General features: G+C 36.6%; 1 protein-coding gene across 7 annotated transcripts in view; it reads right to left on the bottom strand.

The window, feature by feature from the left end:
• Positions 1-26837, bottom strand: part of PDE4D (phosphodiesterase 4D) — a 1590976-nt gene that overhangs the window by 719479 nt on the left and 844660 nt on the right. The gene's annotated exons all lie outside the window — the stretch shown is intronic.

Raw genomic sequence — 26837 nt, 5'->3', positions numbered from 1 at the left:
ATACACCCTCCCAAGACTAAACCAGGAAGAAGTTGAATCCCTCAATAGACTAATAACAGGTTCTGAAATTGAGGTAATAATTAATAGCCTACCAACCAAAAAAAGATGGATTCACAGCCAAATTCTACCAGAGGTATAAAGAGGAGCTGGTACCATTCCTTCTGAAAATATTCCAATCAACAAAAAAAGAAGGAATCCTCCATAACTCATTTTATGAGGCCAGCATTATCCTGATACCAAAGCCTGGCAGAGACACAACAAAAAAAAAGAGAATTTTAGACCAATATCCCTGATGAACATCGATGCAAAAATCCTCAATAAAATACTGGCAAACCAAATCCAGCAGCACATCAAAAAGCTTATCCACCACAATCAAGTTGGCTTCATCCCTGGGATTCAAGGCTGGTTCAACATATGCAAATCAATAAACATAATCCAGTATATAAACAGAACCAATGACAAAAACCACATGATTATCTCAATAGATGCAGAAAAGGCCTTCAACAAAATTCAGCAACCCTTCACGCTAAAAACTCTCAATAAACTAAGTATTGATGGGATCTATATCAAAATAATAAGAGCTATTTATGACAAACCCACAGCCAATATCATACTGAATGGGAAAAAAACTGGAAGCATTCCCTTTGAAAACTGGCACAAGACAGGGATGCCCTCTTCCACCACTCCTATTCAACATAGTGTTGGAAGTTCTGGCCAGGGCTATCAGGCAGGAGAAAGAAATAAAGGGTATTCAATTAGGAAAAGAGGAAGTCAAATTGTCCCTGTTTGCAGATGACATGACTGTATATTTAGAAAACCACATTGTCTCAGCCCAAAATCTCCTTAAGCTGATAAGCAACTTCTGCAAAGTCTCAGGATAAAAAAATCAATGTGCAAAAATCACAAGCATTTCTATACACCAATAGCAGACAAACAGAGAGCCAAATCATGAGTGAACTCCCATTCACAATTACTTCAAAGAGAATAAAATACGTAGGAATCCAACTTACAAGGGATGTGAGGGACCTCTTCCAGGAGAACTACAAACCACTGCTCAATGAAATAAAAGAAGACACAAACAAATGTAAGAACATTCCATGTTCATGGATAGGTAGAATCAATATCGTGAAAATGGCCATACTGCCCAAGGTAATTTATAGATTCAATGCCATCCCCATCAAGCTATCAATGACTTTCTTCATAGAATTGGAAAAAACTACTTTAAAGTTCATACAGTACCAAAAAAGAGCCTGCATTGCCAAGACAATCCTAAGCCAAAAGAACAAAGCTGGAGGCATCATGCTACCTGACTTCAATCTATACTACAAGGCTACAGTAACCAAAACAGCATGGTACTGGTACCAAAATAGAGATATAGACCAATGGAACACAACAGAGCCCTCAGAAATAATACCACACATCTACAACCATCTGATCTTTGACAAGTCTGACAAAAACAAGAAATGGGCAAAGGATTCCCTATTTAATAACTGATGCTGGGAAAACTGGCTAGCCATATGTAGAAAGCTGAAACTGGATCCCTTCATTACACCTTATACAAAAATTAATTCAAGATGCATTAAAGACTTAAATGTTAGACCTAAAACCATAAAAACCCTGGAAGAAAACCTAGGCAGTACCATTCAGGACATACGCATGGGCAAGGACTTCATGTCTAAAACACCAAAAGCAATGGCAACAAAAGCCAAAATTGACAAATGGGATCTAATTAAACTAAGGAGCTTCTGTATAGCAAAATAAACTACCATCAGAGTGAACAGGCAACCTACAGAATGGGAGAAAATTTTACAATCTGCCCATTTGACAAAGGGCTAATGTCCAGAATCTACAAAGAACTTAAACCAATTTACAAGAAAAAATCAAACAACCCTATCAAAAAGTGGGCAAAGGATATGAACAGACATTTCTCAAAAGAAGACATTCATACAGCCAATAGACACATGAAAAAATGCTCATCATCACTGGCCATCAGAGAAATGCAAATCAAAACCACAATGAGATACCATCTCACACCAGTTAGAATGGCAATCATTAAAAAGTCAGGAAGCAACAGATGCTGGAGAGGATGTGGAGAAAGAGGAACACTTTTACACTGTTGGTGGGATTGTAAACTAGTTCAACCATTGTGGAAGACAGTGTGGCAATTCCTCAAGGATCTGGAACTAGAAATATCATTTGACCCAGCCATCCCATTACTGGGTATATACCCAAAGGATTATAAATTATGCTGCTATAAAGACACATGCACACATATGTTTATTGCAGCACTATTCACAATAGCAAAGACTTGACCAACCCAAATGTCCATCAATAACAGACTGGATTAAGAAAATGTGGCACATATATACCATGGAATACCACACAGTCATAAAAAGGGATGAGTTCATGTCCTTTGCAGGAACACGGATGAAGCTGGAAACCATCATTTTGAGCAAACTATCGCAAGGACAGAAAATCAAACACCGCACGTTCTCAATCCTAGGTAGGAACTGAACAATGAGAACACTTGGACACAGGGTGGGGAACATCACACACCAGGGTCTGTTGTGGGGTTGGGGGAGCAGGGAGGGATAGCATTAGGAGTACCTACTGTAAATGATGAGTTAATGGGTGCAGCACACCAACATGGCACATGTATACATATGTAACAAGTCTGCACGTTGTGCACATGACATGTACCAAAGAACTTAAAGTATAATAAAAAAAAATGGGAAAAGAGACAGAGACAAACTACTTTAAGATGGTCTAGCCATGATGCGCAAAAAATAAACTTAATAATATAATAATAAAAGTTGTATGTGATACTTTCCTTTCATTCAGTAAATATTATTTTATATAGGAAGTTTATTTTATAACACATGTCAAGTCATAGAGGGGAGATAGGAAGGAGGCACATTTATGGCCTTATTAAGCCATATGAGGGATAAGTTTAGAAAACAAAACAACCTGGGCAAGATATAAATTGGCTATAAGTAGGTCATATATATTTATGTTTCTTGTTAAAATATATATGATAGAAAGAATTCATAGGTTTCATCCTCTGGCTTAAGATTGTGATATTACCTATTCATGTAGGAAAAGTTCTTCTTAATGTATAGGGAAAAAGGTTCCGATACATAGAAAATCCTTTGTTCCATTTTTTGAATTGATAGTGCAATTGATCAAGAAATAAGACACAGGAAGACTTGAGAACCTAGGCATTTTACAAAGTTTTAAAGAGAGAGCTCTTGGTCTTCTCGGGTGGGTCTCAAGGATCTGCTTTTCATTGTTGTGTTGTTTGTTCATGTAATGTGTGCTGCTTGCCTTGGTTTGAGCATGGTTCTATAGCAAAGCAGAATTCCAAAGGGATTGGGTGAAAGAAGAACCCCTAAGTTATGGCTTAACTTAACTCCTAAGTTCTGGTTTTCCCAGAACCAGTCTCTTAAGTAGCCTCTAAAATCGTCATCTTTTTCCAAATAAATATTATTAGTAATCTCTTTAAGAGTAACCCCCATCACCTCATATTACTCTCACATACTGAGCTTTTAATACACATCAAGAAGAGTAAGCACACATCTCAGGTATTAAAATGTGTTTCCTCTGCAATCTCATTTTATATCAAATATCATTATGGTTATCTCATGTTGTAGAATATTACTGAACTAGATTCTATGTTGGCTGAACTCTAATTTAAGTTTAGATACAGCTCAAGTTCTACATAGAAGCACATTTCAATGTATTGCTTTAGCTTGTTTCTGTAACATTTAAAGGTTCTGGCATAATGGAAATGATTTTGGAGACATTCTGAGTGCCTCTGTTGATTTTACCAGACTTGTGACCTTAGACAAATGTTTTAATCTCTCTTCCTCACTTTTCATTTTGCAATCAGAATATGAATATTAACCATTTATATAATTACAACAAAAGTTATGAGGCTAGAGTATGAGAAGAGTGACAGGCACAGACAAGAATTTAAATAAGAAATTGTTTGCTATGGTCTATTTAATGTATTACAGTATGAGCAAGAAAAGTGTTCAGATTTGTGCACATTAATTATAATATTAAAGCTGACATGGTTGAGAATATTTGCTCATTTAAAAATTTATAAAGTTGTTCATCAGGATTATGTAAATATACTGTAGAAGACCTTGAAATTGTATATGTTTTCAAGTTTTGAATAAACAACCTAACTGAAGGAAAAAATAGTAAAAAAAAAGAAAAAAAGTTACCCTCTAGTAATTCAAGTCCCCTTTTTCATAAGCTGGTGCCAGAGTAAACCAATAAAACATGAGGGATTTCACTCAAACGTCTAGAACCTTTACCAAAAATAGTCAACATGAAAAGTCTTTATACCTGCAATGTTTTCCACTGCTTTTCTCAGTACTATTTATAGATCTGAGTTATATATTAAATGTGGTTCTTAAAGCTAAGCCAAAAAGAAGGAAGGCTGATAAAATTTTAAGCAGTTTTGTTTGTTTCAAAATCACACTGGACAGATCTGCAAAGAAAATGACAACTATTTGCAAATTTTTGTGAAACAAATGGAACTTTTACTCCAAATTCAATGTTTACCCTTAAAGATAATTGAACTTAATGACTCAAAACTTTAAATAGGAGGTAGTTACAAATATATGTGGTTCCATTTTGATAAAGACCTGGGAGAGGATCCAAGGAGCAAAGTTATTTGCAAAAAAGTTAGGCAAGATTTGATGGAGTGTACTTGTTGAATACAAATGACTGAAAAGTATTTTTTAATCTGCTTCCTTGTGATGATAATAAGGTTCTGTTTAACACTAGATCCGCCAGTGAGCAGATAAAGGAAAGAATCTAAATAAGATTCATTTTCAAGAAGCCCGGAGTAGTCTATGGATTAGGATTTATACCTCCATTCTACTGAATATGTGGATCAGTTCTAAGAGATAAAAGAATATGAAAATAAGACATCAAAGGTTGATGCCTTAAGGGCTAAAGAAATATGAGCAACTCCTAAAATGAATAGCATTTGAGTTTATACTCAGGGAGAAAAAAAAGGACTTCAAAGAGCAGTCATATTTATTCACTAGATTAAGGCAGACATTTTTCCAGTACAAAGTCTGTGACATAATTCTTCACCCCTGCCCAATCCCAGCCTCCATTTTCAAATATCTTGGTCATTCAGCAGTTTCTTTTCAAACAAAATGAAACAAAACAAAACTGTATTATTTTATTGACATTCTAGTCGCTTCCTTCACAAACTCCCAATAACTCAGTGTATTTATGCCTCCATAAAGTAAGTGCTCATCAGAAGAATGAGTTGTACACCAGGTTGGCCTTCTTTGCTGGGAAGATGAAGCTTGAAATGAAGTCAGTAGTTGTGGTTTACTCTATGTCTATAGCTGGCACTGTGCAGTGAGCCTCTGTTCTTAAAGGAATCTTATTTTAATCTTCTTGGGAAGGCAAGACATTCATACTTGAAACAACTATTAAATGATGCAAAACAACTTACAATTAAATGTAAATTACATGGTGGAGACATCAAATGCTACAGGAATTAAAAGAAATGAAGAAAAGATGTTTCAGCTGTTGTGTGGGATTACAGCAATATGTTGTAACTGGGTGGGAAACTATTAAGAGACTCCTGATAGGGAATGTGCATCCAGTACATCCTCTTCTTGCCCACATTCAGAGTCCCGCATAGAGATTTCTGGAAGAGCGTGGGAGCTGCTTCGGAACCAACCCAATGTCTTGAGAAGGACCATGGATCTACAGTGATGTTTGAAGAGCAAGATTAAAAAGTATATTGTATCTCCATGGTCATTTGCTCCTACAAATCACAGGTTATTAATTGATTATAACTAGTAACACGCTTAACAGTCTACTTCTAAAAGACTTTTACCAAACGTTACCATTAATAACTTTTGCTGAAGAATGTTCATTAATTCACACAATAACTACTCCTAGGTCAGCTCTCCATCAAGGAGGCACAGAGAGGTGCTCATAATCATGAAACTTTCCAATTGTATTACAGTCGGGACCCCCCAGGTATACCCATCTGACTTATATTTATTTATATCTAATCAAGGTCAGCCCCTTTGAAATCTCCATGGTCTCTAACCTTTTAGGATCTTCTTTTCTTTCAAAATTTAATGAGCAGCTAAAATCCCTGTCTCATATTTATCACAGAACTCAAACATCTAGGCTCTAATAATGCTTCTGTATTTTTGAAAAAAAAAGAAAAAAAAAAAAAGATCGAGTCAAGGATCATTTATTCCAGTGTGAGTTTTCTACCAACTGCTACCCTACTGACCCACCCCTCATTTACAAGGGCCCCTTCTTTACTCTTAGCTCCTCATAGTACATTATAATTGCTCCCCTAAGGCAGGAACTGCATCTTTTATGGTCATAGTATTATACCAAATGTCATCTCTGTGCATAACACGTTACATATGCAACACGTTTGATGAAATAACTAAATTGTTTCACTAGTTATCTGATAGTTTAACTACTCAGGCCAGTGGTCAAGTCACTCTTGTCTGTGCCCTACTAACTCTCTGCATGATGCATATTGGACCTTTAAGTCCTTTCAAGATGAACTACACAGACTGGTGACATATTCAAAAATGGTGTGTATTTTATTTTATTCTTTTTTTTTTTTTTTCTTTTTTGAGACATGGTCTCATTGTGTCACCCAGGCTGGAGTGCAGTGGTGCAAACACAGCTCACTGCAGCCTCGACCTCCTGGACTCAAGTGATCCTCCCGCCTCAGCCCCCCAAGTAGCTGGGACTACAGACATGTGCCACCACACCAGGTTAATTTTGTGTTGTATTTTTTGTAGAGATGGGGTTCCACCATGTTGCTCAGGCTGGTCTCAAACTCCTGAGCTCAAGTGATCCACCTGCCTCAGTCTCCCAAAGTGCTGAGATTACAGGCATGAGACACTGCTCTTGGCTGATTTAATTATTGTTAAACTGATTTCAACTCATATTATCTGCTCAAAGGCATTCAACTCGACGTGTGGAAATATTATGCTTGGAATCATTATGTGCTAATACCTTTAGTTATTGTCTTCTTTTTAAAATGGCAAAAATAAAATATGATTCATGCATCTATAGGAAAGAAGAGTAAGTTAACATTTTAAAAAGTCAACTTTTGTTACTTACTACGGACTTGCTGGTTTACATGTATTATGCATTCTATCCTCCCAACAACCCTAGAAGGTAGGTGCATCTGAGAAATGAAAGGCTGAAAGTAAATAATCTGAGATAATATAACCAAGAATGGTAAAGCCAGGATTCAACTCAGGCCATTTTTCCAGAGTCTTAGTGTGTAACTGCTAATCTCTACTTCATTTATAATTTCATTTAACAAATGTCCATCAAATGACTACTATAATTGGGCACTTATTCTAGGGATACATCGATGATACACATCCTGGCCCACATGGAGCTTACATTCTATTGAAGGGAGACAGACAATAAGCAGTATCTTAATATACATTATACAGCATGAAAAAAGTGACAGGTGCGACGAAATTCATTGATGGGGAAAAGAGGGTGAGAATGGCGCTAGTGGAGAGGAATGCATTTGCAATGGTAAATAGAATGGTCAGGGAAGGCCTTGTTGAAAAAGTACATCTAAGCAATGATTTGAGTTATACTTTAACACATTTATTTGATGAGAAACCAGTAAAAGTTGAGAATACAATAGAGCAAAAAACTGGAGGAAAGTACTGAAGCTCTTGGTTTTTATCTTTTTAAAGGTATTTATTCCAGTCTCATACTTTAGTCAAACTTGCACATGTTTTATCGCTTGTATTATTTTTTTAAGTTCCTTGACTGGGACAACTGTGCTTCACACACAGTTTTAAATCCTTCCACAGTGCTTAGAAGAGTGGCTGCCACAACAACAAGTATCTGTTGAAGGAATGAAGGACTAATGGAAAGAGATAAACATATGAGAAGTAAAAAGCAGAAAAAAGACCACATCAGTAGTTACAATCATTAGTAAGAAAACCCCAAAATAGATCTAGTCTAGAAAATAAATTCAAGGAAGAGCCTTTTCTGATTGTGGTAATAAAATTGAGATAACATATTTGGGAAATATGTTTTGCTAATCTTGAGGATGAGAAAGTTTAATGAGAAAGCCTTCCTGATGGGGAGTAATTCGGGGTGAATCTAAATTAAAGGCCACATTGAGCAGACTAATAAAGTTATTCATCCATTGAATCAGTATTTATTGTGAGCCACCTAAGTACTAGGCACTAGAGGAAAATTCATTAATAGACAGTCCCTGAATTTATGTGCTTATATTCTACAAGAGACAGCTATTAAATCAAAAACTTACATAATCAATTAATTATAATTGTGTTAAATGCTATAAAAGAGGCACCCAGAGGGCTAAAGGGGCTTAATCTTTCTGGGGGTACCAGGAAGGAGAACCTGAGGCCTGAAGGGCAAGTGTGTGGGCGTGGGAGTGGAATAATAGGAACTTTCTATGTTCTATGTACTATAGGTATTCAATGACTATTTATCAAGAATTACTATGTTCCTACACTACATGCACCAACACGTACCATCTCATTTACTCTTCACAGCAAACCAATGAACAAAGTTTTACTATGCTCATTTAACAGAAGAGAAAATTGAGGCTCAGCGAGATAAAATATCTTGATTAAGGTCACATAGGTTGTGAGCCAAGATTCCAGTCCAAACCTGTTTAGGATTTTGCCATATCAGTCAAATGTCAGGCAACCTGTTACCAAGATCTCTGCTATTCTGATGAGTTATTATTATATACTTGCTGAGAAACAACAGCCTAGGTAGTGGCTCAGAGTTGATTCAGGTCAGGGCAGGTTGATCTCAGCTAGAATAACCAATGAAAAGCCCAGTTGAATTGTCCCAGGGAATCTAGCCCTTGGTCCCACTTGATGTAACAAACTTTCCTGCCTTTATTTACTGATTTTATGCAGTGGACAAATACTGAAGCTCTACAGACATCAGTTTCAGCACTGTGAATATGAAAATGAATTATACATGCTCCTCTCTCAAGCAGCTTAGTCTAGTGAAGATTCAGGCCCATAAAATAAATGGAGTTTAATATGGCAAATGTTACAAAAACAGTATAGAAAGCATTTAGCCCAGTATAAGGCTCCTAGTTTTGCCTGAAGTCTTCTAAAGAAACTGGCTTTTAGCTTGGAGGTTAAGTGGAGCCACAGAATACTAAGCAAAGGGAGGCAGAACAGCATTCTCTTTAGGGACAAGATAAAGTCTGCCATGCTTTTCAAACAGCAAAATGTTGGTTGGCTGAGATGTATATAAGGGTGTTGAAGGCGAGGGAAATGGCCCTGTTCCCACTTAAGCAGATCACATAGTAATTATCTTGACCCCAGACTTTCTACATTGCATGGATATTTGAGAAGTTGACTATGTTGTGGTTTACTCTCTGGTATGAGCCCTTTAAAACTATTACCCAATATGAAGGGTCAAGCAGAAGGAAAGAGATCTGAAGCACCACCATATACACCCACATTCAAATCCTATTACAGCAAACTTTACCTGTCAACTGACTTGTTTGAAAACATTAGAACACTAAATGTAAAAATAATGACAGCCCACACATGGTGCTTAGAGATATTTTTTCTATTTATTTATTTGAGGTTGAAAGATAGCAAGAACATGAAGAAATGGAATTTGCATGACAGTCCCAAAGCAAATCTATTTAGAGGAAAACCATAATTACATACGCAGCTCTCTTGACAGGGATGACAGCAGTGAATCAACATTGTAATTCTAAAGACCTAAGTCAACCTGCATTTGACTCAAAAAACTACCTTCATTAGCACAGAATATCATTAGTGATCACAGATTTATATAAGGCTGTGTCTCTGAAAACAGCAAAACCATGTTGGCAGTTGCCTAATTTCCCTGAGAGTGGAGGTTTCACTTGGCCGTTGGGCTCGAGAGGCCTTAAAGTGGGCAATTAGCTTGCTGGATTACGCAGTGTACTTTGTACCTCTGGATTACGTCTTCTATGAGGCTTGAGTCAAACAGAAGGGCTTACAATGCCAATGACTTTGACCATTTGAGATCTTGAAACAGAATTTCTTAACCTGTTCATTTCTACTGTTTCTCAATTGATCTATAGCTGGGGAAATGTAATTCTCTCATAATTCTGTAAAAAAATTATATGAATAGTTCCATGGAACACACAGAAGCAGGTACGTTAAATTATCAAATTGAATTTTTTGAGAGGGGAGAAATAAGAATCAGGAATTATGTAAATTAACAATTTAACATACTCAATATGGCAATCAATAAATTATAACTTCATAGCTGGTGGTTATAAGTACCTCAACAATTAAAAGAATAATAATAAAATAAAAAGAGTTAACTCTCTGGCCACATCTTCCAAAATTATATAAAATAGAATCACGACTTACTGGATCCCAAAATCATTTTTAAAGTGTAGCATCAGCTTTCCCTGTGGGGGTCTTCTATTAGAATGATGGTATTAAGACTGCAGGAAATTAGGAATGCAGACTTTGGAGCTAGAAATGTCTGGTTCAAACACAAGCAGACCCAAGTGTCCAAGAAGTGGTAGCTATATATAATTATGATGGTGGTGGAGGTAATGGTGACTGCAGTGACCTAAACAAAAAAGAGGAAGATAGAAAGGATGATTTGGTGATCAAAGATCAATGGAACATTTGTTTATGGATACTGACTTTTGTCATTTCCTGATAAGTACTTAAGAACCAATAATATAAAATAGGGACTATTTTACATCTCTTTTTCAACCTGTATCAAAAAGGAATTTATTTTTTAAAAATCTTATCAAGGCTAGATTGATGCCAATTATCAGTATATCCCTCTTTTCAGTCACCATGTACTAGTTAGATCCAATTCAGACCGTCTACCTCCTAAGAGAATCTTAATAGCTTCATTTGCACAGGAACGACAGACTACTGATCAGACAGCCTCAGGCAGGATCCCTTTAGTTTGAGTAGACAGATTTAATCTAATAGTGCACTGAAAATCTAATAGCTGGTCTCCTGGGATCTCTGGTCACAAATTTTAATACCCTGCACAAGGAAATTGCATAACCATTACTGAACTCTATCCTGTTGCCAACTAGGAATATCTAGAAAACCAAGAAAAGGAAGAACAAAACATTCAGAACTGCAGGGCTGCGTGATTACAATCTCTATTGGTTCTGGTTTAAAGTAAAATCAATTAATTGCAAACACAACTAAAGTAACTTGACAGTAGTTGGCTAAATAGAAAAACAATTTGTGGTATTATTATTTTACCAACAACCCAACTTTGGCCTATTACACCTATGACACTTTTATTTTCCTTCTATAAATCATGCCACAAAGGTTAAAAAATTAAATAATGACCTAGGCCTTTTATTACAATCAAAATGGGTAAGAATGTGACTTTGCAGAGATTAAATAAAACAGCTTTCTCTTCATGATTCACATTTATTGAATACCAAAAATAATAGGGGAGAAAAAAATCACAAGTAGATGTCACAGGTATATTTATATTTAAGGTACCTAATAAATGAACAAAGAAGGAGAATAAGTGTATAAATATCTTATATAAATGTATAGGCATATTTACTTATCTATTTACATGTATTTACATGCTAGATTTCCCCACCAATGCCCTGGACAGAACTCTAATCCCCTTATGACCTCCAAAATTTACACTGCCTATCCCCAAACCTCACCTTCTTCTTCTGTCTTATTCATCAATTACCAATATCTACTCAGTAAATGATTGGTCCCCTTCTCCAATTGCATTCAGATCACATGCCAATCATATCCACTAAACATTTATGAAATTGGCATTCTTCCCTCAAGCCCTTAGAACCATGAACCCAGCTCAAGCCCAAGTGATGTTTTGCCCGAGCCATAGCAGGAGCCACCTTTTACATTCCCAGCCTTCAATCTTGCCACTAACACATTTATTCTCCATTCAGCCCCTAGAATCTGATCTTGTCACATAATTGCTTGGAATGCTTCATGGTTTGAGGATGAACCCAAAGTCCTTAACCTGGCTCGCCAGGTCCCCAGAACCTGAACCTTATTTATCTCCAGGCTCATGTCTTGTCACTGAACTACTTAATCATCCCTTCATCACCCATACCATGGGATTCCTTGCATCAGTGTCTCTGTTCCTGCTATTCCTCTCTGCCTGAAATGCTCTTCCTATTCCTCTCTCCACCCCACATTCATTCTTTAAGACTCAGTTTACATCAAATTTTTCACCCCAGAAAAGGTTAGGTTCTGCTTTTTGTCGCTGCCATAAAATCCTGAGCATAGTGCTCATCATGGCACTCACTACACATTTCCCTAATCTACGTAAATATTTGCTTCCCCTACTCTAATTGGAACTATTTTAATCTAAATTCCTTGGGAGAAGGTTCTTATTTATATTATTTATCTATGTTAGTGTCTTCAGTATACCAAGCACATAGTACTGTAGATACCCATAAAAGTTTTGTTAAATGAGTGAGTGAATGAGTGAGTGAATGAATGAATGAATGCTTTTCTCTAGAACAATTAATACTGAAAAAACAGATGTAAGCACGGTGGAGAAAATGCCATTCCTTAAAATTCAGGAATGAGAGTGACAGATGAGCCCAAGGAGTTTCACAATTATGGGAAGTCACACTCAGACGGTGAAAGTAGAAGTGCTGGCTGTGGAAGGTGAAGACTCCAAGAGGAGCAACACAGAGGTGAGGAGATGGTGCCAGCAAGAGAAGAAGGCTATGTGGTGCATAGTCGATGTGAATCTTCTTCACACCTTCTCAGAGCTTTAGTACAGTTCACACATGCTACGTGTTCTTGGATCCCTTGTGAAAAACAGCTCAATTCCTCTACAGCTTTGCATCCAGACTTGAGGTCCAGCAGAAGGTGAAAACATATAAGATGGACACAGAGGTCTGGAGGCAGACAGTGGCATAAAGGTGTCAGGTGTGGCCCTAACATAGAGGTCGTGGCAAAAGTTAATCACATTTCCAAGGGCCAAAAAATCACTGGTCAATAGAAATATGACAGGAAAGAATGAAGCGGGAGCGGGAAGCTAGGTGAAAGAGGTTTTCATACATCAACAGCAACATCACCTGGAAACAATTTTTGATTAGTTAGGCATTTACTAATTATGCCCTACTCTTTTTTTTTTTTTTTTTTTTTTTTTTTTTTTTGAGACGGTGTCTCGCTCTGTAGTCCAGGCTGGAGGGCAGTGGTGCGATCTCAGCTCACTGCAAGCTCCACCTCCCGGATTCACACCATTCTCCTGCCTCAGCCTTCCGAGCAGCTGGGACTACAGACGCCTGCCACCACGCCCAGCTAATTTTTTGTACTTTTTAGTAGTGATGGGGTTTCACACCTTGTTAGTCAGGATGGTCTCGATCTCCTGACCATGTGATCCGCCCGCCTCGGCCTCCCGAAGTGCTGAGATTACAGGCATGCGCCACCGCGCCCAGCCAATTATTCTCTACTTTTAAAATAAATTATAATGGTGCTGAGAGAATAAAAAAATTAAAGGAAAGGGTTCAGTGAGACGTGATCATGCAACTGCACTCCAGCCTGCTCAATAGACAACAAACAAAGTTATCATTTGGAATGCTTCCCATGGCCAGAGGCAGTAGCTCCTACCTGTAATACTTGTAATGTCAGCATTTTGGGACGCCAAGGCAGGAAGATCACTTAAGTACAGGAATTTGAGACCAGCCTGGGCAACATGGCAAAACCTCATCTCTACAAAAATACAAAAATTAGTTGGATGTTGTGGCACATGCCTGTAGTCCCAGCTACTTGAGAGGCTAAGGTGGGAGGATCACCTGAGCCAGGAGAGGTCAAGGTTGCAGTGAGCCATGATGGTGCCACTGGCACTCCAGCCTGGGTAACAGAGTGAGACCCTGTCTCAAAAAAAAAAAAAAAAAAAAAAAATTAGACCAAAAAACAAAAACCAAAAAAGCCAAAATGCATTCAAGTACCATAAGTGAAAAAAGTGAGCTTCTTAGCAGCCAATATGCAAAGGGAACATAATCTCTTACACAGTTGGGAATTACTCAGAAAACATGGAACTGTCTTCAATCCTAAAGCATCACATAGAAATGTTCCCTGGGTCTCACTGGGACAACACATTGAACAATAGCTTTACCAGAATGTTTTCCGAATATGGTATGATATCAAGAGTAATAAAGTTATTTTGGAAAAAAATAACTTTAGAATAAACACCTAAAAGTCTGCTGTTTTTGACCATAATTGCACATGAATGTATTGTTTTATATAAGCCACAAAGAATCTATTTTACATCACATTTTACAACTTACATTGCAAACCTCACTTCAGCCTTGAGATACAACTATCAATAAAAGAAACATGTCTTATTTTTAAAACTTTTTATTATTCATATCCTTGGCGATTTTCAGACAATGATTAACATGTGGTTAGTATCACCTTAATGGAGGAAGTACCTTATACTTCAAGCAACCCTCACCAAAAGAACAGATAATACATATGTATTGATACAGCATTACAAATTGATGATAATTCAAAAAGGCACCATGGAGCTTGTACTTGAGAAGGAATTTTCCCTTTGCATATTGAAGGGGGTTCTGGTGGTGTTTTCTTTGTCCCCAGCCGACTTCACGAAATGTTTCTACTTTGCACCCTTTGGGTTCAGTTGTTCAACCAGTTACAATTAGGTAGATTAGTAACTGGTTGAACAACTGTAATCAAAGAGCACAGATTGACTTGTTGTGGTCTACTAGACAGAGATTTGCTAGTGGTGTTCAGCAGGGCTCTGTCTGTCCTCTTCAATGTGTGCATGAATGACTTGAAGCGAGATATATACATTCAAGAAAAATTCATTAAACATTGAATCATTATCTAATATTTGCCTGCTATTATGACAGGTCCTGAGGGTACCAAGAAAATATCAGTTATATGGCTCTGATGCAAAGCTGGGGAGAAGGAGGAGTCAGAGGTAGAGGCAGAGAGAGTAAAAGAAAGGGGGGAGAAAGAGAGAAAGTGAGAGAGAGAAAGAGAAGGAGGCCATGTTACACAAGAGGAAATGTAACACATGACCTCCAGCTGCAAAAATTTGAATAAAAAAATAATTCAAGGACTGTGAGGGAGGTAACCCTTACAATTATTAGAATGAACATTTACTCATTGTCAATACTATGGAGCACCTATTTGGGAATTCACCTTCATTTATGTCACACAATATTATGTAGGTGACAAACTAACAAAGGTTATTTAACAATATAAACAAAAACACAAATGCCCTACTTTATTAAACTGAAAGCAAAGGAATCTCATCTCCTCAAAGCCCAGGCCATGCCCTGATATTAGTAAGGATGTCAGGTGAAACTCTTTCTTTCAACATTTATTGTAATTAGTGAAAACATGCTTAATGGGACACTATCATCTACAATGATGATACCATTTCTCAAATCACTAATATTTCTGCCATGGACAGATTTCTGTATCAGGGGACACCTTTGTCATTTCATCATCCAAATTTTAAGGATTCTTTTTCGATTCTCCAGCATTGACTGAGAATTTAAATGTTGCCAGCATTGTGCTGGAAACTGGATAAAAACAGGAGATAACACACTTGAGTTCCTATTCTCAGCGAATCCACTTACTGGATTGCTTTGCTATAATTCATGAATCCAGTGAGATTAACTGGTATTTTCTGCTGTTCAGAAAACTATTTTTTCCCCTTTTTGTATGGATCAGCAATAAACATTTACATCGAGATTGTGTGGTGTCCATGAACAAGGCATTCAGTGGGGTCCAAGTCTAGACTCGAATGGCGTCTCTCACATTTTTGACTAAGAGACAGTGTAGACATCAAAGTTTCATAATCCAACATACATACAAAATGGAAAAATGGAACCAGAATACTTTAAAATGTTTCCTTTGAAATATGTGTATGTTTCCATCAGGTTTATTTTAGTTCTCTAAAACTCTGTAATACTGAATACTCCAACTACCAGTATTAGTCAAAGCTGTTTAAAACCAGGCTTCCCTTATTTACAAAAGGCAGATTTTACAAGACAACTATCAAGGATAAACACAAAAAGAAATGAAAACTTTTCCACATCTAGCAATTCTCCAGAGTAAACTGGCTGTATATTGAACACAGCTGTTTCTGTGAGAGATTTTTCTTCTTTTGGAATTTAATATTGACTGTGCTCTTGTGGCATGAATATAGTAAATGAAAGATTGTTCCAGGCCTGAGAAGAAGAGAGGCCAGAAACAATTGTTCCCCCAGGTCCTCCCCCTTCTTTAATAACCAAACTGTTGTCTGGAGCCTCCTTGAGTAAAAGCCCACCATTTTTCATGTCAATTACACACAAACAGAATGTTCTAGGACTTTTCTTGTCACCCCACCTAAACTGAGGAAGACACAAACCCAGCCGGAAGGCAGTCATAAAGATAAATTTAAAAGTAAGAAGGCAAGCCTGAAATGCGAACATAGGAAAGAGCCTCTTATTCCTCACACTTCTCACTTTTCATTGACCATTGAAAGTTGTTTCTTACCAAATTGAATTCTTTGAAAAGAGAAACCAAGACAATTTTCCCCAGGCTATGGTAAATACATTTTCTTCCACATTTAGTTTTTGTTTCATAACAATCCTAATAAAATTAGATGCTTTTAGCACCTTAAATTAAGAAGACTTTTCCTGCTAATTTTTCCAGAACCTATCTGGGTTACTAATATTAATAGTTCCATTTTATCAGGTACTTAACTTTGTGCCAGGAATTGTACACAGCACTCTATACACATTATGGTATTTATTCTTCCCAATAGTTTGAGGGAATCATGCTTGAAATAGTAATCCATTGATCACTACTTACTTTGATCTCTACTTATCCTTTTGTGTGATCAACTATGCAAAGTGGTGGATTAGAGCACAATGTTAAAGGGCAGTGCTCTGGAGTTAGATGGTCTGTATTTGAATCCTACCTGCCAGAAGTTGGGCAAAGTACAAAACGAAGATAGTAGTGCTACCAACCTCAAAATATAATTCTGGAGATTAAATTAGATTTAATTTGATTTAATATGATTGTTTGGTCCATCTCTAGACTTGTATCTTGACCACTAGTACTCTTTCAGAGATTTTTTGGTGTTTTCAAGAATGGCAAAAATGAAATTCTATACACACCCTGATATCCCCAAAGGCATTAGTGCCCTGGGGATTGGCCAGGTGGGCTACTAGGTTCCATTTATTTGGTTATGGATGATGTTCTTCACCCAAGTTAATCCTTTCACAAAAGCCCATTTTTGTTCTTTTTCCTGCAGCTTCCCTCAGAAGGTGTGGCCAGTGAGGATTTCAGGGTCACTTGTCCCCAGGTGGTATGGGAGTTTTAGCTCAGGAAGTGACTGGGTTGGGTGTGGGGGCCAATGAAGGCCTTTTCAGCCACTAGCTTAAGGCTAACCCAGCATATACCCACCTTCTTGAACAACACTGGGAATCTGAGTAATTAAATGCTAGGATATCAGACATTATGTGATTAAATCAAAGGGCTGAAACAACAGAAATCTGACATTCTGTGCTCAAATTATAAGGTTATCAAATATGAAAACTAGAAATCTCTCTCCTCTAGGCAAGAATGAGAACATAAGTCTACCCAAATGTGGTCTACAGAGGTTTCAGGTTTAGCATCTTGCTTAAAGATGATGCTTCATGGTTTAGTGAGAAATGAATTCTAGAATGTATCATTTGCTTATAGGACATAATCCATATTCATAGAGATATTTTCAATATGGTAGAGCTAGTGGTAGGGTAGAAAGAACATAAAACTGACTATAAGGAACTATAAATCCTTTTCCTAGCTCCCTCTCCTTATGCACACATATATACATATTTGATAAAAGAATGGCCCTGAATAAATATTATAATGGTTTTCTTAAAACCTAAAGAAAATGGTATGCATATCAGTGATGATCAATTGTTTTTGATTATGGACAATAAAACCAAATTAGATTAATCATAAGGCAAAATTTCAAATGAAACGGGTAATATGGACATAGCATCTGGTAAGGTTTTATAGCAGAACATGAGCAAGACAGCAGAAACTTAATGCATGAAGTAACCTCTCAACTTTGTTAGAGAATTTCTTTTATATTTCTTGATAAAATAGTTTTTGCTGCAGTTAGTAACATCATTTTAAAAACTGTACGTCTTCTTATCTGTACACAGAAGTGAGGCATAAATAACCAGAGATTTCAATAAAAATACCTTCAAGTAAAAATGACATAGTACATGTTCAGAGATAGCAAATGGAAAAACAGTGGATTGATTTTTACAACTCTTTGTGAATTAATTCTTCAATGCAACAAACACGTATTGAATTACTGTTTTTCTTGGCACTGAAGGGAATAAAAAATGAGAAAATACAGTCTCTGCCTTTATGGTGCTCTCAGTCTTGTGAAAACTCATCCACAAGATGGTCACATGCATATGTTGGTCTAGTTGCAGGCCTTAACAAACTATGGCCCTCAGGCCACATTTAGCCCATAGTCTGTTTTTGAAATAAGATATTTTTTAGGTTTTTATTTTTTGTTTGTTTGTTTTTAGTTCTGGGGTACATGTGCAGGATACACAGTTTTGTTACATAGGTAGATGTGTGACATAGTGGTTGTTGCACCTATTAACCCATCACCCAGGTATTAAGACCAGCATGCATTAGCTGTTTTTCCTAATACTTTCCCTCACTCAACCCCACTCCCGGCAGGCCCCAGTGTGTGTTGTTCCCCTCCCTGTGTCCGTGTGATCTCACTGATCAGCTCCCACTTATAAGTGAGAACATTCATCCATGTCCCTGCAAAGTACATTATTTCATTCCTTTTTATGGCTGTATAGCATCCCATGGTGCGTATGTACCACATTTTCTTCATCCAGTCTGTCATTGATGGGCATTTGGGTTGATTTCATGCCTTGCTATTGTGAACAGTGCTGCAATTAACATACCTGTGTATGTATCTTTGTAATAGAATGATTTATATTCCTTTGGGTATATACCCAGTATGTGATTGTTGGGTCAAATCCTATTTCTGGTTCTAGATCTGTGAGAAATCGCAATACAGTCTGCCACAATGGTTGAACAATTTACAATCCCAACAGCAGTGTAAAAGCTTTCCTATTTCTCCACAACCTCACCAGCATCTGTTGTTTCTTGACTTTTTAATAATGGCCATTCTGACTGGTGTGAGATGATATCTCATTGTGGATTTGATTTGCATTTCTCAAATGATCAGTGATGGTGAGCTTTTTTTTTTCATGTTTGTTGGCTGCATGAATGTCTTCTTTTGAGAAGTGTCTGCTCATGTCCTTTCAAACAAACCCTACAGCTAGCAGAAGACAAGATCAGAACAGACCTGAAGGAGACAGTGACATGAAAATCCCTTCAAAAAATCAAGGAATACAGGAGCTGATTTTTTGAAAAAAATTAATAAAATAGACCACTAGCTAGACTAATAAAGATGAAAGAGAAGAATCAAACAGACATAATAAAAAATGATAAGGGGGATATCACCACTGATCCTACAGAAATACAAACAACCATCAAAGAATACGTTAAACAGCTTTATGCAAATAAACTAGAAAATCTAGAAGAAATGGATATATTCCTGGACACACACACCCTCCCAAGACTGAACCAGGAAGAAGCTGAATCCCTGAATAGGCTAATAACAAGTTCTGAAATTGAGGCAGTAATAAATAGCCTACCAACCAAAAAAAGTCCAGGACCAGACAGATTTACAGCTGAATTCTACCAGAAATACAAAGAAGAACTGATACCATTCCTTCTGAAACTATTCCAAACAATTGAAAAGGAGGGGCTCCTCCCTAACTCATTTTATAAGGCCAGCATCATCCTGATACCAAAACCTGGCAGAGACATGACAAAAGAAAACTTCAGGCCAATATCCCTGATGAACATCAATGCAAAAATTCTCAATAAATACTGGCAAACCAAATCCAGCAGCACATCAAAAAGTTTATCCATGACAATCAAGTTGGCTTCATTCCCGGGATGCAAGGCTGGTTCAACATATGTAAATCAATAAACATAAATCATCACATAAACAGATCTAAAGACAAAAAGTACACAATTATCTCAATAGATGCAGAAAAGGCCTTTGATAAAATTCAACATCCCTTCATGTTAGTAATTCTCAACAAACTAGGTATTGAAGGAACATATCGCAAAATAATAACAGCCATTTATGACAAACCCACAACCAATACCATACTGAATGGGCAAAAGCTGAAAGCATTCCCCTTGAAAATTGGCACAAGACGAGGATGCTGTTTCTCACCACACCCATTCAACATAGTTTTGGAAGTTCTGGCCAGGGCAATCAGGCAAGAGAAAGAGAGAAAGAGATAGAGTGTATTTAAATAGGAAGGGAGGAAGTCAAAATGTCTTTGTTTGCAGATGACATGATCCTATATCTAGAAAGCCCCATCATCTCAGCCCAAAAACTTCTTAAGCTGATAAACAACTTCAGCAAAGTTTCAGGATAAAAAATCAATGTGCAGAAGTCACAAGCATTCCTATACACCAACAGAAGGCAAGCAGAGAGCCAAATCATGAATGAATTTCCATTCACAATTGCTACAAAGAGAATAAAATACCTAGGAATACAGTTAACAAGGGAATTGAAGGACCTCTTCAAGGAGAACTACAAATCTCTGCTCAAGGAAACCAGAGAGGACACAAACAAATGGAAAAATATTCCATGCTCATGGACAGAAGAATCAATATCGTGAAAATGGCCATACTGCCTAAAGTAATTGATAGATTCAATGATATTTCCATTAAACTACCACTGACATTTTTCACAGAATTAGAAAAAACTATTTTAAAATTTATATGGAACTAAAAAAGAGCCGTATAGCCAAGACAATCCTAAGTGAAAAGAACAAAGCTAGAGGCATCACCCTACTGGACTTGAAACTATACTACAAGACTACAATAACCAAAACATCATGGTACTGGCACAGAAACAGACACACAGACCAATGAAACAGAATAGAGAACTCAGAAATAAGACTGTATATCTACAACCATCTGATCTTTGACAAACCTGACCAAAATAAGCAATGGGGAAAAAATTCCCTATTTAATAAATGGTGCTGAGAGAACTGGCTATCCATTTGCAGAAAATTGAAATCACACACCTTCCTCACACCTCATACAAAAATTAACTCAAGATGGGTTAAAGTCTTAAATGTAAAACCCAAAACTACAAAAACCCTAGAAGAAAATCTAGGCAATACCGTTCAGAACACAGGCACAGGCAAAGATTTAATGATGAAACCGCCAAAAGCAATTGCAACAAAAGCTAAATTTGACAAATTGGATCTAATTAAACTAAAGAGCTTCTGCACAGCAAAAGAAACTATCATCAGAATGAAAAGGCAACCTATAGAGTGGGAGAAAATCTTTGCCATTTATCCATCTGACAAAGGTCTAATATCAAGAATCTACAAGGAACTCAAATTTACATGAAATAAGATTTTATTGGAACACAGCTGCACATAGTTTTCATATTATCTATGGGTGCTTTTCTGCTATGATAGCAGAAAAGAATTAGGATGCAATCTTTATGGCCCCAAAGCTTAAAATATTTACCAGTCTTTCCCTTTTAAAAAATCCAACCTATGGTATCATGAATAACAGCATTTATTAGTTTAAATTAGACATCATTTTCAAATGGAAATTATCATATCATTATGATTACCCAGCTTGAGACCCTAGTGAAAAATACAAAATGTTGGACATTCATTTAACTAACATGGATTGTTATATAAAGTATAATGTATTAATAAATAGCTTATTATTGAAGAACAAAGCTACTTTACACATGTTGGTATAAAAAGCTATCTAGAAGAATTTATGTGAGAAAAACAAGGTATATGCAGAGTTTGTATTTATATAAAGAAAAAAACAGTTATCCATATATATGTATATTTCTATTATTTTATTTATATCCATTGACTATTTCTAGTAAGTTACATAAAACTTGGTACAATCTTTCTCCTAGAGAGGGAACTACTAGAAATTTTTTTCTTCGTACCAGACATTTGTATCATTTTGTTAGATAACCTAAAATCTATCTTAAAGTATTTCAGCACAAATAGTATAGTGTGTTTTTGTGTGTGCACATGCACTGATGCACATGTGTGAGAAAGAAAGAGACAGAGATAGAGAAAGTGAGTCAAAGAGAGAGAGTTTCATTCTTCATCTCAGGGGCATTCTTTGAAACCTGAAGAACCATAATATGGAATCCATGCTCCAAATGTAGCTATTTACAAGAGTATCAACCATTGTTATCTTGAGCTGAACAAAAAGATTCATCAATTTACATGATGGATGTTAAAAAATCATTTTCATAGGTGAATTGAGAGGTATTCAAGAATTATGATTTGATTTAAAAATTGTCCTTTTATGACTGATGACCAGAAATACAGAAATCTAAATGGTGTCCTAAGCCTGGGGCTCCGATGGGATCTTGTGTCTTGTCACCTTAAGTGGAACCTGTCACCGAATTCAGACTAGAGAGGCAGCAATTTCTGTCTCAAGGACATTGCCACCTCTTCCTGATGTGGAACTTCCATGTAAGATGCTTATCACAATGTCTAAGGGACAGAAAGCTGGGAGTCTATAGAGCTTATGAGAATAGGCTCCATGACAGTTTGTGGCTCCTTGGTAACAAAAGCTTGCTGGTCAACAAAATTCAGTCCAAAACATGCTTTCATTACTACATTAGACATGATGGCTTGGCTGTGGGAGAGGATACAATTAATGTAGACTATGATATTCACCAAAAAGAATCTGATAACCATGAAGGGTCAAATTAGCTATGTCAATTCATGATGACTAATTTAAAAATAAATTGTTAATTTTGATAAAAGAGGTATTACCTAAGCTTCAATTAATAAACGTTCTACTTCTACTTAGGATGTGAAAGTCACTGTGAGTTTATGTTAATAGCATTGGCTCAAAAGTCTTAATTTCTCATCTGACTTTTTATTTAAATCAAGGATATCCCCTCCTCCAACCCAAATATATTTTCAGCAACACTCATGCCGAGCCTTATCTGGTGTTAAGAAGCTGTGAATTTGATAGTAGAATCATAACATTTTAGACTTAAAAAGTGCTTTCAAGAGCATCTATTTCTTCTACCCACTCAACTCATGGTTTTGTACTTGAGGAAATGGAGTTCCATGGAAGTAAAGGAACTTGACTAAAATGATCAAGCTAGAGACTAAACCAGGATCAGAGCCCTTTCCCTTGCAACCTGGGAAAAAGAATTCATGTTGAAGAAATGAGGAAAAGTGTTTAATACTTTCAGCTAAGCACAAAATTCCTAAGAACTCTTCTCTATAAACAGAAAATCTAAACTCTCCAAAAGAATCGCATCCCCTTCACTGTAACAAAATCTCTGAAGTTATTTCACAGCTGAAAGCCAACTAACACCGATTCCTGGATGGTTTTACTAAAATAAAATTTTCTGAAATGCAAACTCACCTCCTAAGGAAGAATATGGATTTGAAAGAGGAAAGGGGCTAGTGGCGCCAATAACTTGCTACCTTGCTGAGAAGCTTCCAGATAGCCAGAAACAAAAGTTACAGATGAAGCAGCTCTTTAGCCACGAACTTGTTTCTGACAGCTCTTGTTGAAAAACCTGAGGACAGCTGAACAGAAACGTTAGTCCAGAGGCAGCCTCAGGACTCAAGTGCTCAAGGCTCTCATCTAAGTGTAAATATTCCAACTTCCTCTCATCCTTCTTCTACTGAGTGGAGGAGGAGACCAAAGGGAATAGACGATTTGAAGGCAGTTGCTAAATGAGAATCGCTGGGTGGTATGCAGAAAATACCATGGTTAGCTTAGATCCCAACACCATTTTTTAAAAATAAAGGAAGTAATAACCATTAGCGTAATGTGAATACAAATCCCAAGTCTCCATTACTTTAGATAGAACTCTGCAGGAGACCACAGAAGGAAAATCTGGGGGAAAAGAAGTTTCCAATCAATTGCAGCGGGTTTAACTGATTCCCTTCAGTGGGCACAGCATGGTATTGAGAGCTTTGGGGATTATTAGGGAAAGAGAGGACATGCTTTCTTTCCTTGAGAGCTTCTGATTCTGGGTGAAACATGGTGACTATGTGCATCTGAACATGCTACAAGCATATAAACAATTGTACAATGAAGCAGAACTATGCTGGCGCAGTGCCCAGGGAAGTGGGAAGAATTTAAGTCAGGAGCTTGAGTCAGGGATGAAACAGGAATGGTTTTATGAAGAAGTCAATTTTTCAGCTGAGTTTTATACATGAAAGGGGATCTCATTTAGCCGAAAGTACAGGAAGGGCCTGTACTTAGCATGAGAGGCAGGAAAGCAAGAAAGTCTTTATATAAAATATGGTAAAAGAATCGACAAAAGCTTCTGAAGCCTACATTCATATACAGAACTCATTCTTTATCTAAAATGTAATGTGGGGATTCATGAAGATGGCAGAACTTCAGTATTCTGCACATTAATAATGCGATGAGCATGGCATGTCTATGGCACTCTAATCCCTTAAAGTTTCACTTGTAAAATAATTATCCTTATTCTTATAACAGGGAAAAGAAAATCCTAGGCTACAGTAACAAAATATTTAACTTAATGTCAATGCTAAAAATAAAATAGTAAGAAACACTCTGATATTATATTTCACAGTTATCAGGACTGTGATTATAAATCCTATAAATGTCATATACTGATTAACCTTTTAGGAGGAAAAATACTCCATTTGTGTAGTTCTAACACTGTTTTTGAGATGAAGCAAAACTTCTCATCAATATTTCTATTCTGAGTGTTTGGATATTTAAAAGTCATATAACCTAATTTTAATTAGGTTATAAAGAAAAGGGTTAACCAATAGCTACCACCTAAGGAGCACTGACTGAACCAGGCATACGGTAGGAATTTTACATGGTTTTATATGTGATACTAACAGTAGCCTAAAAAGATACCATAACTCCATGTATGTTTTACAGGGAAATGAAGATGTAGAAGGTTGAATGAATGTGCCCTTGCTCCCAAGGCAGGCACTCCAAACCTGAGCATATTAACCAGTTTGACATTCACTTCTTAGAAGGTTCTCTATTGTTTTCTCTAGTAGGAACCGCAGAGGAAAAGACACAAATTCCATTCTGCTTTACCTCTGCAGTAAGTATGGAAATGTATCTCACATTATTTCTTATTGGTGTCTTTTCAATTTTCCTATGTCTTCAGAGAATTCTTATCACTACATTGGGAAAATTTTCTACATGCTGAAATATCACACTTCCATGGAATTGTTGTTGATATAAGACCATTATTTTGTCCCAAGAGTTCTCATAATTGCCCTTAGTATCACCCCTTAAGCCTCTTTCCACTGCAGTATTTATCTTCTCTTAAAAACAAAGTAACTAATATGTCCATTCCCATTCATTTATTTAGCCAGGCTGTAAATACTCCTCTGTTGCATAATCTTTCAATTCTTTCATCATACTTTCTTCTGCTCTCTCCACTCCCTTCAAATTGTCTGCATATTTTTTATCCACTAGGATTGACTTTCTGTGGTTGAGGCTCTGCCTAAAAGCTAATTGGGAATCACAATAAAAATCGATTGTTCATCATTTGCTACAAATTCCTAGTTTTTGCCTAATACAAGATCTGCTCTTTACACCTTCATCATTGCCAATGCCAAATTATTCCAGCGATTTTTAATTGGCAGCATACTATTAATACACTATGCATTTTCTTTTGTATGTTACGATATATTACTTCTTGTTGGCATCTCAACCAGAAAAAAACGGTTGAGGAAAATGCTTATAAAGCTTATATAATGTTCAGGTCTTATTCATTAGCAACTCTCATGAAATTTTCTTTGGTAAAGAAAGGGCAACAGCCCAATGACATTTGTGTTTATTTGTGGATTTTACTTATCCATTCACTTTTTCTTTAGCTCTCATATTTGACTACAATTTCCCTTGCCAATTACATTATAAATATCAAGTACATTTCCTTCAGACCTTTTCAAAGTTGTCCCCAGTGACTTTCAATTTGACTTCTGATGCATGGACCTGCATTGACAATATTTAAATAGAATATTAATACAAACTGATGCTTCTTTTCTACTCCTTTTAGAGTATATAAATTGATATCAGAAGGCTAAAATAACAACAAACAAAGTTATCCTAGAGCAGGCCATAAGTAAAGAATTATAACTTCTCATAATCTTCAGCTCCATATCTCTCTACCATATTCATTACCTTTCCATAGTATAATAATATTTTTCTAACCTTATGGTCTAAATGATCTCATTCCGTCTGTCTATCCATTTGTGTCTCTCTCTCCCTCTGCAAATCAGAGAACTACATTATACAAATATATGAATAAAGGTTAGTATTATTCATATATATATATGTATATATGTATTTAAGTTGTTTATTCTAAGTTGTTTATGTTGCTCATTAAACCCCCACCATTGTTACCAGGGATTTATAACAGATTTATTAGTCCACTGAATTTACCCAACATTGCTACCAGAGATTTATAACAGAGTTATTAGTCTACTGAATCTATCCTGCCAAAAAATGTGCTGATACAGATTCTGCCCAATGAGCATAAAGCTATTTTTAAAAATATAATAATTATAATAATAGCATTATAATGTATATGCTATAGAGTTCTTAATAGGATAAGTTTAACTGGCAAAATACCCTACCCAAAATTAATTTCATAATTACTGAAACTAGAAGGCAAAGGTTCTAAGCAGGGGC

This window comes from Macaca thibetana, chromosome 6 (assembly GCF_024542745.1).
Source record: "Macaca thibetana thibetana isolate TM-01 chromosome 6, ASM2454274v1, whole genome shotgun sequence".
Taxonomy (NCBI): domain Eukaryota; kingdom Metazoa; phylum Chordata; class Mammalia; order Primates; family Cercopithecidae; genus Macaca; species Macaca thibetana.
Note: the sequence above shows the minus strand (reverse complement) of the source record. Positions and strands in the feature narration are given on the sequence as shown.